Below are 8637 nucleotides of genomic sequence, written 5' to 3'. Positions count from 1 at the left end.
AGGGGAGGGGCGGGGTGGCAAGGAAAAGGAGGGGAGGGTTGCCTGGAGAAAGGGCCCTTCTGAATCCAAGGTAGGAGCATTCACCCACTTGATAGGCCTCCAAATGGTCCAGGAGAGAGCCGCAGTCCAGGAGTCATGGGGCTCTTTTTGCCTAAAGCATAAACTGGGGACTTTCCATAGTGAGATGTCAACAATGGCAGGGAGGGACAAAGGGCAAATGTGGGGGGGGGCAGCAGGAATGAGAGAATCCTGAAGAGGGAAGAGGAAGGAGGAGGGGGAGGAGCGGAGGAGGACAAACAGGGGAAAGGGAGGCAGGGGTAAGAAAGAAGGGAGGGGGTGGGAGAGGGCAGGAAGAGGAAGAGCTACTTCTGAATTCAGCCAGGGACTAGAAGTCTCCAAGAGTGCCTTGCAGCCCCTCCCGAGTCTGTCCCCACCCACCTAGAAGCAGGACCTGAAGCCCACTCATCTCCCGCAGGGGTGCCACCTGCCAGAGCATCTCATCCCTCAGGAGGAGTTTGTCAGAGCCGCTCCATACAGGGGCTGCTAAGAAAGTGGGGTTCCCCTGGAGCTGGGATCCAGCCCCCCAGCCTCTATGCCTGTGTCATCTTGGCAAGCCCTGTCTCTCTCGGAGCCTGGTGTTCTCACGTTTACAGCGAGGTCAGCCGCTAACTGACCTCCTGGCTCACTCTCAGCCTGCGCATTGGAATCTGATCAACATGCAATAACCAGACTAAGCTTCTCCTACTACTCTATGCAGTAAGGACTCTCACAATCCTCATTTCACAGATGAGGAGGGGAGGCTTCGAGCTTAAATATCTTGCCCAAGGCCTCTCAGTCAGGCGCTGGCAGAACTGGGATTTGAATCCAGCCCGTGCAGCCTTGAAGCTCACCGCCCCTGCCCACGCCCCACGCCGTAAAGCCTCTCTCATCCGCCCTGCGATTCGGGGCGAATTCCCCTTCTGTAGTTACAGCGCTCCAAAACGGGAGAGGGCACAGCAGCCCCGCGTCCGGATGACGTGCGCGGCGTTCCAGGCAGCTGCGTGAGGCAGTGACTCCGTTCTGGCCCACGGGCGGTGCGGAGGAGTGTTCCGGGCCGACCACTGGCCATGGCCTTACAAGGAAGGGGCCCCGCCTCCCCTGCCCCCTTCTCCTCTTCCTGCCCATACCATGTGAGTCGGGAGAAAAACCAGGACAAGAGGGAGGCAAGGGAGGTATCGGGGTGCAAAATGTTAGCAGTCAAGGCTCAGGGTTGCACCATGCAGACCAAGAACAAAGGCCTCATTCAGTGTCACTCCCCAGAGCTCTCACTCCCCTCGCCCCGGTCCCAGCCTGCATCTCAGTCCCAGTGGACAAGGGCGCCAGGCTAGGAATGGGAGCCCCTGCTAACATCACAGAGCAGAGCCTCTGTCTCAATCACTGCAACTCAAATAGTGGGCCAAGGAGGGGGTGGGTGCTTGCCATTGGGGGAAGCATCCAGAAGAACCAGCTTGGTCACTTGGATGGACAAGTCTTGCACGGTGTGGGGCTGCTTTCTCAGCAGGGGCTGAAGACCTGCTCTTCCCACATACACTCCCGCCTCCTAATCCATTCTCCAAGATACAGCTGGGACGACCTCTCCCAAACAAGATGCTTTCCCATTGTTCTCAGAATAACACACAAGAATAATAAGCAGAGGAGCATTTTTTATTGGCCCACTAGGTCCTGCCCCGTCCTGTCCCCTCCTCCCCCCATAATCCTCTCTCAGAGACCCCACCACCCGGCTTCCTCTAGTTGCTTGCCGACCCCCCACCATGACATTACGGTGTTGTGCTACCTGGAACATCCTTCCTGCACCTCTCCCTTTGCCTCCTTATTTGCTCCCTGTGCTTCAGACCTTCGCTGAAGTGTCACCTCCTCGGGGACAGCTTCTCGGATGCCTTCTTATGCACACCCACAGCACCCTGAACTCTCTCCTCACAGCCGCAGCTGTCCCCCAGTGTACGCAATTAAGTCCCTGTTGTCTCCCCTGTGAGGCCCCCAGGGCCACCGCTCTCTCATTCACCTTGCCTTCCCCTGGGCCGAGTACAGTGTCTGGTCCCTGGCAATGATCAATAAATATTTGATGCCTGAGGAAGTGACAGAGCCTCCAGGGCCCTGCAGGAACCTGGCACAATTAATGTGTCTAACACAGCAAAGGACCACGTCAGGGTGGAGCCACCAGGAAATGTGTCCTCCTCCAAGAGACATTCTCAGACTCCGTCCGGTTTGGTTCTCACTACACTGCTTCCAAGGAAACCACAGGAACTCTTCAGGGCTTGCCACCACCCTTCCTTCTGCTCCCAGTCCACAGCTGACTGACAAGCTCTCTGTGACGGGCTGGCCACACCAGCCCTCTGAGACTCGGTTTCCCCACATGTAAAGTGAGAAAACTCATGGGATCTGCCCATGACACTTCTCAAGATGAGATCATGTGAAGGAGCATGTGCTGAATTAAAATTCGTGGTCATTCCCCCCACGGAGAAGTGGGGTCTCTTTCCTTCAGCCCCTGAATCCGGGCTGGGCCTGTGACACCTTTCACCAATACAATACGGAAGAAGTGAGGACATGCCAGTTCCAGGCCGAATCTTGAAGAGGACCAGCAGCGGCCAATTCCTCCCTTTTGAAGCCTCGCCACCACGCTGTGAGGAGCCCAAGCAGCCATGGGGAGAGGCCACAGGAAAGAGACCTGAACTGGAGCTCGAGCCCCAGCTGGTCCTGCAGCTGACAGCCTGTGACATATTGGTTGTCCAAGAGAACTCTCTGCGAAGAACCAATTAAGCTGCCCCATCAAGTCCTGCCGAAACTGCAAAACTGTGAGCAGATGTTTTTGATTTTGTTTTTTTAAATTTTTTATTGTTATGTTAATCACCATACATTACATCATTAGTTTTTGATGTAGTGTTCCATGATTCATTGTTTGTGCATAACACCCAGTGTGTGAGCAAATGTTTAAAGAAGCAATTGTCGGGGCGCCTGGGTGGCTCAGTCAGTTACGCATCTGCCTTCGGCTCAGATCATGATCCCAGGGCCCTGGGATCGAGTCTGGCATCGGGCTCCCTGCTCCGCGGAGTCTGCTTTTCCCTCTCCCTCTACCCCTCCCCCCTGCTTGTGCGCTCTCTCTCTCTCAAATAAATAAATAAAATCTTTTTTTAAAAAAAGATAAAGATGAAATTAAAATATGAGGATTTGATATAAACTGCTTTCTCAGCCAAAAAAAAAAAAAAATAGGGTTTGTCTTGATGCCAGCTTTAATCACTTGGAGTGGTTGCCTAGAGAACTGTATTGAGAATGCCTTGGAGAATGCACACGAAATCAGCACAGAAAGAATGCTGTGATGGACTAGTGATGTCTGTCACTGGCAAGGGAATGGAGGGTGGAGGCCTTTATGTGGGGTGATCATATAATTTAGCATCCAAACTGGAACACTTTGGGAAATAAAAGGGGGCACTATTAATGAGTACATTGAGACAACAGGCATACACTGAGACTGTCCAATAAAAGCAGGACATGTGGTCCTCCTACTTCCAAGCCATGGATGTCATCCCTTATACATCCTGATGTGTAGCTCAGAGATAACCAAAATAGAGGGGATGTCCAGACTTAAAAGCCCCTTGAAATCCTGAACGTTAATTTCTCTTTTAAGTACTCGGTTTCAGTGTGTGGTTAGGTATGAAGAATTGTTCTAAAGAACGCATTAAAAATTAATTAAAAGAGTTTCCTCTAATATTTAATCTTACCAGCCATGTACTCTGAGTGATGTATTCCCAGTCAGCATGTCAGTTCCTGAATAATTAAAAGAGAAGGGGAGCGTGATTCAGCCCCTTGACGAGGCTTTCTGGGGTTTTAGATGCAGCACAGAACCCGGGGATGGCGTCACCCAAGGAAAAGTTCCGGACTGAGCGGCAGGGTCCAGCCCAGTCAAGAGTCACAGTTCCAGGCTGTATCACCAGAGTCACCATCGTCCAAATGAATGGGAGCCTCAGAGGGAAATGGAGGCAGAGACAGATTTGGCCCTGCTGAGCCATCAGCCCTGAGACATCCCATCTTTGCGTCCTGCCTCCTGGGAAGGAGGCGGGGGAGGCAGCGGTGAGTTATGGAGACCTTCCCGGGGCTCTTCTGCTAGCTGAGCGCTTTCATATTTCCTCACCTCTAAGACACGTGCTTCTTCAATTTGTAACATTTCGAAAATCAAGACGTGACTTAAAATCAATCGGAGGATTTAAGGTGGTATTTCTTGGGAGGTGTTCCAGAACGATGGTCAAGAGCAAGGCTCTGGACTCCTGCTCCGGGTTCTGCCACCTCCCACCCGGGTGGCCCTGGGCAAACCGCACCCCCTCTGTAGGCCTTTGTTGCCTCCTCTGTAAACCGAAGCGATTAATAATAGTACCCACCTGCTAATAAATGAAAGCGGGCGGGAGTGTAGCACGTGGCAGGTAGTGAGTGTTCAACATCTGGGAGCTATTATTCCTTTTTGTTTATTCTCTGCAGGCTGTTATTAAATCGCTGGAGGATCGAAAAGTTGACATCACCTTCAACGTGTCTGCAGTACCACCAGCTTCGGAACGAGCTCGAATGCAATTACTGCTGAGCTCACTCTGCAGCGACCACCGGAGTATCGATGATGGCCTATTTCTGGTGTAGTGGGTAGGAGAGATTCACATTGGAGAGCAGGACTTAATTTTATATAATTTCCACTCAACTTAATGTAGGAAACAAGATTCTGGAGGAAAGACCCCCACCCGACTTCCAACTTTGCTCCTTCCAGTAATTGAAGCACTGAGCTCAAGACACAGGCTTCTTTTACTTGGAGCAGTAGGGGTCTGTCTTGAGGGCAGGGGAAAGGAGAGCTCAACAGGGAAGGTAGTTTTCATCTGGGCTCTTATACACAAAATAAGGTAGGCGGTCACCACTCAGCATGGCCCAGGAAAGGTCAGCTGGTATTGTTGAAACCCAGAGGTCGCTCAGGCCTGTATCGGACGGGGTCGTTAGGAGCAATAACAGAATCCACTTGGGTTTGCAGGACAAAATTCGTTCAAGGAGTTCAGGGAGTCTGCCTAATCCCGGGGAGGGCTGTGGAAGGCCACGCAGAAGCTCTGCAGGAAGAACACAGACTGGCCACACACTGCGGGGACTTCCCTTGAGAAAACAAGGCTCTTCTGTCATTGCTGGAGGCTCCTCAGAGAGACAGAACCGGAGCCAGGAGCACCAAACCTCTGCCCCTGGAGGGCAGAATTCCTGGGCCACCATCTTGCCAAAAGATCACGTTCCCTTTTGTGCCACTCCCTTTGTGAGCTCCTCAGGGCACTCAGTTCTGAGTAGTAGGCTCCCGGGGATGCCTCGAATTTACAGAACTTTGCAGGTTATGTTGCAGGAAGCAAGGGAATCTAGCAAGGTGTATTCAGTCTTTAGTGCAGGACTGAAAGTGGGCGAAATTACCTGAAATGTAGGGAGAGGGTCCATGGGGGATGGGCAGCCACACATGACCAAGTCTGCTCCATGCTACTCTGTCTCTTGGGATTTGGGTAAACTTGGCTTAGACCCCCATATCCCAGCCCGTGTGGCTCCAGGCCCCTCTCCACAATCCCAGCAGCTTGACCATCTCATTTCTGAGACTCTCCTGAGTCTACTGTGCCGGCTCAGTTTGGATTGTACTCACACCCTGCCCTGCCACTCATTTCACAAGAAATCCTGTCACATGCATGGATTTCATGGTTTAATCATTTGGGGGAAAACTTGAAGAGGAGTCCCTACGGGGATGATGGGACCCACAACCCAGCCTCTCAGCATCTCAGCCCTCCCCTCTGCCACCTTCCAAGAGCTCAGGCTCTCAACACAGACCTCCCCACCCCCGACCCAGTGGCCCCTGGGGAGTAGCAGCCTATTCTTCACTATTATTTTATGGGAGCATTTCCATCAGACTGGCTGCCTTCCCCAGGCCTGTGCCCAAAAATTCTGATGAACACTATTTTCTCCATCTCATTGTCATCCACGTCATCTTCGCCCTGAGATACTGGATCAGTCTTTGAGGTCCTTCAAAGTTCCCCATCTGGTAGAGGACTAGCTACTGGTCCATTTAACTTAATGCCAACATCTGACCTCTGTCCGTGATCTGGAAGAGAAAGTAGTTGCCATTTGAGTATCATTCCATGCCTATCCTTCTCTTGGGTCTGCCCAAACGCAGACTTGAGATGAGACTTTGGACACAAGGAGCTGGTCCCAGGAAGTACCAGGAAGAGAGTAAGGAAGGGAGAGGGACGGGAGGAGGTCATTAAAACGTGCATTAATAACTGGGTTACTGCTCTGGGAACCTGGCCTCAATCCCACTGGACACCTGGGAGACACTGCGTGGCGCATGCTCAGAACTGTCCCATCCAGGGGTGAGGAAGCTGGGGTGTTTAGCCATCAGCTCCCGCCCCTCACTGGCTACAGGCTGCTTCCAGGGGCGTTCATTGCTGGGTGCTTGCAGCCGGCTCCGTGCCCAGCTGGGCTTCGCTCCTGCGTTCAGGGAAAGCCTCAGGCCGAGAGACTCGGGCGCTTGAGCTAGGAGCCGCGCTGCGCACAGCAGGCTGCAGGTGATTTCCGGGGCAGCCTGGAGAGGGCATCTGCTATGAGAGGCCTATATTCCTTTCTGTCTCCGCCGTGACAGAGGACCAAAATCCGGGTGGCTTAACACAATTCTGGAAGCTAGAAATCCCAAATGGAGGCGTCTGGCTGAGCCCAGGTCCCTCCGCAGGGTCCGGCGAAGAGCCCTTCCTTGCCTCTCCCCGCTGCGGCGGCTCTCAGCAATCCTCGGCCTTCCCTGGCCTGTGGCAGCATGGTCCTGCCTCTGCCTGCGCAGGGCCGTCTTCCTTGGGTCTGTGCCGTGTGTGTCTGCCTCTGTGCCTACATGACCTCCTTTAATAAGGGCACCAGTCATAGCGGATTAAGGACCCAGCGACTCCATATGACCTCAACTAATTACATCTGCAGCAACCCTATTACCAAACAAGGTCCCATTCTGAGGAACTGGGCAGGGTGGGGGCGGGGTGAGGGCTTCCACATATCTTTTGGGGGGCACACAATTCGGCCCACAACAGACCCCTTCTGCATGTTGTGCCCTCTCATCCTGACGGCAGCCTGCAGGGCAGTGTCACAGACGAGGACATGGAGATTCTGAGAGGTGAAGGGACCCCCCGCCCCCGAGGAGACCCAGCTAGGAAGCTGCAGAGCCGGGAGGTGGGCAGGTTCTACGTCCGACTGAAGACGCTCCCGTGCTTTCCTCTAAGCAGCAGACTCTGTGGTTACGCTCCCTCGAAGGACCAGGGGGCAAAGGGGTATGCGCTCAAGTCACATCACACAAGTTGAAATCCCACCTCCACGGCTGACCATCGGGAGACCCTTTGCACATTCCCCGTGAGGCTCCGTTTCCTACTCCGGAAAAATGAGAAGCAGAACAGCACCTGCAGCCCAGACCTACCGTGAGGATTAATCTGAGTAACAGGTGAAAGATGCCTGGTTGAGCAGCGAGAAGGCGGCAAGTGCAGAGTCGATGTTAGCTGCTGCCCTGTCCTCACAGGAACGCTTCGTACTCCTGAACGCGAGCCGTCCACACTCGAGCCGCTGTACGAAGCTCACGTTTCCAGCCCACCATCGAGGATCATCTGTGTCTTCTAGTCCTTGCCACGGCGGCCCACGCGTGCTTCCCGGCAGGGACACGGTGGGCTGCCAGGCGGCGGCGCCGGCCCTCCCCCACCGGCCCTGCACCCCGCCCCCTCCAGCTGGCTAACGCCCGTGTCACAGGACACTCCGCAGGGGCAGCGTCAAAATAGCAGTCTTAATCTCCTGCTTGCTGCATGTGGCTTCATCTCAGCCCCCCTCCCTGGGCTGCTGGGGCTGGAGGGGAGATGGGCAGATTAAGAGCAGCGTTTCCGACATGCCCTCCCACCTCCTGCAAAGTGGGGCCTCCGCCAGCAGATTTCCTCAAAGCCCAGCGAGGCCGCCGGAGGAATGTGCGGCCTCCCTGGCATGGCAGACATTCAAGGGAGCCCACAAAGGCGCTGTTATGAAAACCCTCTGGAGCACGGGGGTGGGGGGGGCGGGGGGCGTTGTAGGGGGGAGGACGGGAGAGTTTCATTTGCAACTGGGACTGCACATTTTAAGAACGGGCGCTCGGGCGACAGAATGCATGCCTGTGAGCACACATGGCTCATAATTAATTCATTTCACCTCCTCCTCTTGAAAAAATATTGCAGGGGTTGGGGGGGCAGGGTGGAACCACTGGTCTGAACAGGTAGTTATTTTTCTGCCTGGGGCTCAGCCTGGCTGAGAACCAACATGTCAGAAGTGGGAGTTGAAGGCCAGGTAAGTATCGTGCGGGCGATAGCCAGCTTGGCGTTCCTGGGGGCCCTCCCCAGACTGGCCTCTGCCTGCATTCTGTGTGGTCTTCTCACTCTTGGACAGGATTGTCTTATAACAGCTCCAACCTAGAGATAGGGCTGAGTACAGCGGGGCTACTGGGCACTCCCCGGCCACCCCTCCTGAGCTCCTGTGCTCCGGATGCATTTGGTGAGCATGTGGGATCCACCAGGCGGGGGCAAGGAAAGCCCTCCTCCCCTCTCTCCAGCAACATACAGCCCAGTG

At 54.3% G+C, this 8637-nt stretch overlaps 1 long non-coding RNA gene across 2 annotated transcripts; it reads right to left on the bottom strand.

Moving 5' to 3' along the window:
• Window positions 1-1831: 1831 nt before the first annotated feature.
• On the bottom strand, window positions 1832-5768 carry LOC144380735 (uncharacterized). Of its 2 annotated transcripts, XR_013444943.1 has the most exons (4): window positions 5455-5768; window positions 4410-4650; window positions 3756-3801; window positions 1832-2829 (listed from the first exon to the last, which is right to left on the bottom strand). It is a non-coding gene; the product is annotated as an uncharacterized LOC144380735 (long non-coding RNA). The 2 variants fall into 2 exon arrangements; XR_013444942.1 differs by having other exon boundaries at window positions 4410-5768.
• Between the last annotated feature and the right edge of the window lie 2869 nt (window positions 5769-8637).

The sequence above is a fragment of the Halichoerus grypus genome, unplaced genomic scaffold, assembly GCF_964656455.1.
Source record: "Halichoerus grypus unplaced genomic scaffold, mHalGry1.hap1.1 HAP1_SCAFFOLD_125, whole genome shotgun sequence".
NCBI classification, from domain to species: Eukaryota; Metazoa; Chordata; class Mammalia; order Carnivora; family Phocidae; genus Halichoerus; species Halichoerus grypus.
This window is presented reverse-complemented; position numbering and strand designations above follow the sequence as displayed.